The sequence below is a fragment of the Entelurus aequoreus genome, linkage group LG03 (genome assembly GCF_033978785.1).
Source record: "Entelurus aequoreus isolate RoL-2023_Sb linkage group LG03, RoL_Eaeq_v1.1, whole genome shotgun sequence".
NCBI lineage: Eukaryota > Metazoa > Chordata > Actinopteri > Syngnathiformes > Syngnathidae > Entelurus > Entelurus aequoreus.
Window position 1 is genome coordinate 23,250,121 of NC_084733.1, and position 6,000 is coordinate 23,256,120.

At 39.2% G+C, this 6,000-nt stretch overlaps 1 protein-coding gene across 5 annotated transcripts in view; it reads left to right on the forward strand.

Moving 5' to 3' along the window:
• luzp1 (leucine zipper protein 1) overlaps positions 1 to 6,000 on the forward strand; it is a 92,316-nt gene that overhangs the window by 48,660 nt on the left and 37,656 nt on the right. For 4 of the 5 annotated variants that reach the window (XM_062041473.1, XM_062041471.1, XM_062041472.1 and 1 more), the window contains exon 2: positions 1,344 to 1,401. The exons of the other annotated variant lie outside the window; for it this stretch is intronic. The gene's annotated coding sequence lies outside the window, so the exon portion shown is untranslated. The remainder of the gene's footprint in view (positions 1 to 1,343; positions 1,402 to 6,000) is intronic. 5 annotated transcript variants of the gene reach the window in all.

Genomic DNA, 6,000 nt, shown 5'->3' on the forward strand with positions numbered 1-6,000 from the left:
TTACAATTTCCTATTTAGGAGCTACGATTTGATTAAAAATCGATTATCAATGCATCTTTAATTTATATATATTGATGCAGTTTTACATTTCCTTTCATTTCACTAAATCAATCAATCAATCAATCAATGTTTATTTATATAGCCCTAAATCACAAATGTCTCAAAGGGCTGCACAAGCCACAACGATAAGCGTTTATTACTTGCAACTTTTAAAGACATTGCATTTGTAATGAAACAGTTGAATTAATTCCCACATTTATCAAATTAATGGAAATGTGTGCAAAACTGGAACATTAGAGCCCTGAAATAACGGAGCTGGTCAGATCTCTCAATGAGGTGGCTCGCTGCAGTCAGCCAAATTTTAGAACTGTCTGCATTACTTTATTTACAATAAATAATTCGATTATCAACTATTGACGTTTACTAATCGATTTCATAATCGTCCATGTCCGAATTGTAATGCATCTAAAAATCGATTATTTCCCCCACCTCTAATAGATAGTGTCATAAAATCAATGAACGTTTTCCCGCCTGTCATTATATTGATAACCGTCGCTTCGCCCAATAGAAATGAGCAGAGCTACTCAGGATAAGCTATTTCGTAAAGTCATGCAGTGCTGCGTTATGAAGTGATGACACCGTTAAGCATAGGCCGGTCGTTGCCAGTAAATTGTCTTGCTACACAGACCATCCACTTTGCACCTTGGCGGAGGTCCGCGTTCCACGGACTGACTTTCTGGTTGCTCATTTTTCCGCCAAATTCGCCAGTCGCCGCAAAGTTAACAGTGTTATAATTTTGTATTTGACTCCTGCAGCTTTTCCCCCTTCATCTTCCTCATTTCCCTCCTCCTCCTCCTTTCCTCCAGCACTCATCCTTTTAATTCAATCCAGACTCCTGTCTTAAGTCTGGATTCTCTGTGCTTAGCCAAACATATGGAATGCTACTGTAGTGGAATGCTTCTGCGTTGTCTCTGTATGTGTGTGTGCATGTGCGCGTGCGTTTTGATGCACTTGAGAGCTCCGTGGGTTGATGATGATGATTATGATAATAGTGTGTGTGTACATGTAGACGTGTGTGTGTGTGCGTGTGTGCATGTCAGCGCCTCCCCAGAAAAGTGAATAGGGGCCTTGTGTTGTCGTGGCCCAACATGGCTTGTCTGCTCATGCATGAGTCTATTGCAAAGTCCACAAACAGTTTGCTCACTCTCTGGATGCTAGTTTGACTTCCCATGGCCCCCACTCCCCCTCCCCCACTGTTAGCGCTGTCATCAAAACGCTGGCGAAAGGCGACGCATTTGAATCACCGGCTAACCACATGTTTGTTTGTGCGTTTGCAATCACAGGATGGAGACTTTGGGAAGAGGAGGTGAACATGTCAGAAATGAAGGATGTGTCTGAAACGTAAGTGTACTTTGTGCTCTTGTTTCCAGCATGTGCACTTCATTAACGCCAGGCAAATACTTCCCTGTTCAGTTTAGTGTGCAGTTACATTTGCCTCAACTGGGCTCGGCCGCACACTGATATTTTTGCCTCGTTAAATGCAAAAAAACTGGAGATGGTCCGATCAAGGATTTATGCTGCTGAGTTCGATATTGATCATCCATGAGTGAGATTAGCTCAATACCAATACCAATCACATGTACTAACTGTGAATTTTTCTGTTTATTTATGGTGAGTACTACTGACAGTTTAAAAATATCCACACAATATTTAAACCAGTTCTTTATCCTCCTTTATGACATACAATTGGGGGCAGCCCGGTGACACAGGGGTTAGTGTGTGTGCCTCACAGTAAGAAGGTCCTAGGTTCGATCTGTGTTGGCCCTGCGATGAGGTGGCGACTTGTCCAGGGTGCACCCCGCCTTCCACCCGAATGCAGCTGGGATAGGCTCCAGCACCCCCGCAACACCGAGAGGGACAAGCGGTACAAATGGATGGATGGATGGATGGATGGACATACAATTTTTGAGCTAAACAAAGTCAATACTACACAGTAACTAAACAAAAGCAAAAACTACTCTCTATTACGCATTTAATTCATTTGGGTTTTGTCTTCGAACATCAACAAAAAAAAGATTTTAGGAAAATAAAAGTATTGATCTAATTACTATAGTGTCGACCATATTCTGATATGGCCGACACCAGTGGTTTATGAATCGATTTGCCCTTCTTACCTGTGGTGCACTTCTGGCTGCGACATTCCTAACAGATTAACAGTTGCTAACTGTTATATTATCCTCTCTCTAACTCTTATTATGCTATTTAATTTCATGTTGTTAACTGCTTACTTTCAGCTGTAAAGCTCTACAATCTTCAAGCTAAACTAGCTAACAGCTAGATTAACATACATGCTCCTGCTTGCTCTCGGCGTGTAACATGTTAAGCACCGTCCTATTACTGTACTTGATAATGATACTTAAGATATTAAGAAATGCAGTTGTATTGCTCTCATAGAGGTGATTGTTATTAATTTAGGGGGTATGGAGATTAGGGTTGACGCGATACCAATATTTTTGTAACCGTACCGGTCCCAAAATGTATTTTATACTTATGCTTTTCAAAATGAAGGGGATCACAAAAATGTGTTATTATTGGCTATCGGCACATCCCTAGCAAAAACAGGTTTTCATAAAATATAATCGTCTAAACATTTTTTTCTCTATGGCTTTGCAATGATGCATTCATTTAAAGGGGCCCTATTATGCAAAACCAACTTTTCGTACGTATTGGTACCGGCTGTTGTGTATTTGGGATCTGTATACTGTAAATCTCGAGAATTGGAAATCAAACTATGAGGGCATTGCGAAAATATTTATTAAACAATTTTGCCTTCCTTCATATTTCCCGGAAACGAGCCGTTTGGAATTTGACCCATTTGCGATGTTTTTGCCATTGGTGGTGTTTTTGCTATTGGTGACGTCAGCGGATTATCCATATATGGTAGAGATTTACCCATAGCGCCATTATAGTCTAACGCTGTAGTCAATAAGTTCCCTTATTTTTCCCTTTCCTCTTGTTATGGGGCAGATTGGCTCGTACATGCACATGCATCCTCTGCTGTTACATGTACGAGCAACACTGTTGAAGTGGAAACACGTAAATAAGACCGCCCACAAAACAGCGCACCCTGAAGAGACAGTCAGAAAGCGGCTTGAAAAGGTCTTTTTAAATGTAATCTATGCAACATTTTGACCAAAGAACCACCATTACATGTTATGTAGACCATAAGGCAGTGTTTTAAATGTAGAAAAAAAATCTTGATACGACCCCTTTTAGGAATTAACTGATAATTCATGAACAGAAAACTATCAAATACAAATACTTTAATTACATGTAAGTAAGAATCTGTTTTGTTATTTTTTTATTTTATCATTTTAGAAAGAGCTTTTTTCCAAGGAGTGCATCAAATTCTTTCCATAACTAACATTGCAATACCACACTCGATTACATTATCAAAAGCTATGTGATTATTTATATAATATAAATATTGGACGGCGTGGCGAAGTTGGTAGAGTGGCTGTGCCAGCAATCGGAGTGTTGCTGGTTACTGGGGTTCAATCCCCACCTTCTACCTTCCTAGTCACGTCCGTTGTGTCCTTGGGCAAGACACTTCACCCTTTGCCTCTGATGGCTGCTGGTTAGCGCCTTGCATGGCAGCTCCCGCCATCAGTGTGTGAATGTGTGTGTGAATGGGTAAATGCGGAAATACTGTCAAAGCGCTTTGAGTACCTTGAAGGTAGAAAAAAGCGCTATACAAGTATAACCCATTTATCATTTATCATTTAATTCATTGTAAGTATTAGTAGTCATTGTGTTGCTTATTTAAGAATTAACTGATTATTTATGCGCAAATAACTTATACATAAAAACATTTAACATTCATTAAAAAAAAGTGTTTTACTGTATCAACATTTTGGGGCTTATTTTGTTAGGAGAATCGCATGGATTTTTAAAATGTAGTCCTAAAATTGCAATGCCGCTCTTACATCATTCTGCATCCAATAAATGAAAACATATTATTATTGTGATAAATAAACATATTTGTTGTGTTCCTCATAATGTTGCACCTTTTTTTACTTCAATAATTTAATCAATATTTATGTTATCGATTCCAACATTTTCCATTTTATTTGCAATAAATGCAATCTTTACATGTGAATTTTTACATTTTGTGTGGGGTAGATACAAATAAAAGTGTTGATTGAGGTATTAAATCATTTTTGTCATTCAAGCTACGTCTTTGTACCAGCCCTGAATCTGAATGGCATCCATTTGCTTTCTCATCCGTCGTACGTCTTCCTCTGATCTGTCATTTTATAACCACATACTGGCTTTGACCTCCTTTGCCCCACCTAACCCCCTTTTTCCTCTTCATCCTCCTCCTCGGCTGCTCTGTGTTTCCTCTTTGGTCTTTGTGAATGTGCTTCCTGTCGGGCACAAACGCCGGCGCCAAGCTTCCTTCCCTGTGGCCTCAAGGAGTGGCACGGCACTTTTATTTTTACTGTATTTTAACATCGGTTCTGCATTCCCTCTCATGTCCTTCCATGAGAGGCGGACACAGGTGTCCCAATACTTTTCTCCATATCTCTTCTTGATGTACGTCATCATCACCACCCACCCCCTCATTTGCTGCATTCCTGCTGCAGTGATCCACTCAGGCAGCGAGCAACCTCCTCTGCATTCTGTGGGGTAGCTTCCCTCTTTTACTCTCGTCTCATTGTTTGCATCATCTCTGCAAACCTGTAGCCGCAGTAAGCATCTAAAGCCCAAGTGAAGATGGGAAAGCAGGAAGGAGTTGTTGACAGTGTTAGTAATACAAGCATGTGGAGGACAAGATTTTGTTGTTTGACTACATTTCCTAATTACCAGTAACAAAGGAAATAGCAATGGCTTAAATACTATTATTAATGGTATGGGAGAAACTCTCCCTGGGTGTTCTTAAGTCCTGTTTTCATGCCAGTGTTGTATTGAGCACAGTATCCGTAGCAAAGCTAAATATCCTTCTGAGAGCCAGCTTCCCCTGCAGTGGGCTTTTGGGGACACGCATAACAGGGCTATTTCTTTCCAAAATTTAAATAGACTCCAAACAAATGCACTACATTATATTTTCTTCTATATCCTCTTGAGAGCCAGGAGGATATTTGCGTCAGGCCCTCTGTGTATGCTTCAGTACATCTATATGATAACTTAAAGGGGAATTGTGCCTATTGTTCACAATCATTATGAGAGACAAGACAGATGTTGTTTTTTTTGGATGAATTCTAACTCTTAAAAAAAAAAAAAAGGAAGCTTACAAGGGAGTCAATGGGAGGTCCTCTATTGCGCCCATAGAGCCCTCTAAATAACCATCCAAAAACTGCCAACAAAACTTGAATTAATTTTTGTGGCCTGAATATTAACTAAGTATTAGTGATACTGTTATTATAAGCGCTGACACAGACAAACTATTTTTGTGCAGATTTGCACTTAATTTAATAAATGTGATTTGAATTATTTAACTGTTTCTTATTACAAAGGCACTGTTTTTAAAAAGTTGCAAGTGATAAATGCTTATTTAGTGAAACGAAAAGAAATGTAAAACTGCATTAATATACATAAATTAAAGATGCATTAATAATCGATTTTTTATTGAATCGTAGCTCCTGCCTGAATTGTAATCGTAATCGAATCGTGAGGTTCCCAAAGATTCCCACCTCTATAAATAGTGTGTTTATGTTGCCAAACTGTCAATAGCACTCAACATAAATAAATTAAAAAAAGTACAGTTGATACACGTGATCGGTATTAGTATCAACAGATCTCACTCATGAATGATCGGAATGGGCAGAATAAATCCCTGATGGGAACTTTTCTAGTTACAGGATACAAATTCAATACAGATGTATAAAAATGTTTTTCTTTTGACCACAAACTAGTTCACTAGCGCCCTGCTTTTGCTTCATCGGCACCAAAACCGGATTAGTCTACCAATGAGAACATTCAATAAGTCGCCGTCAGCCA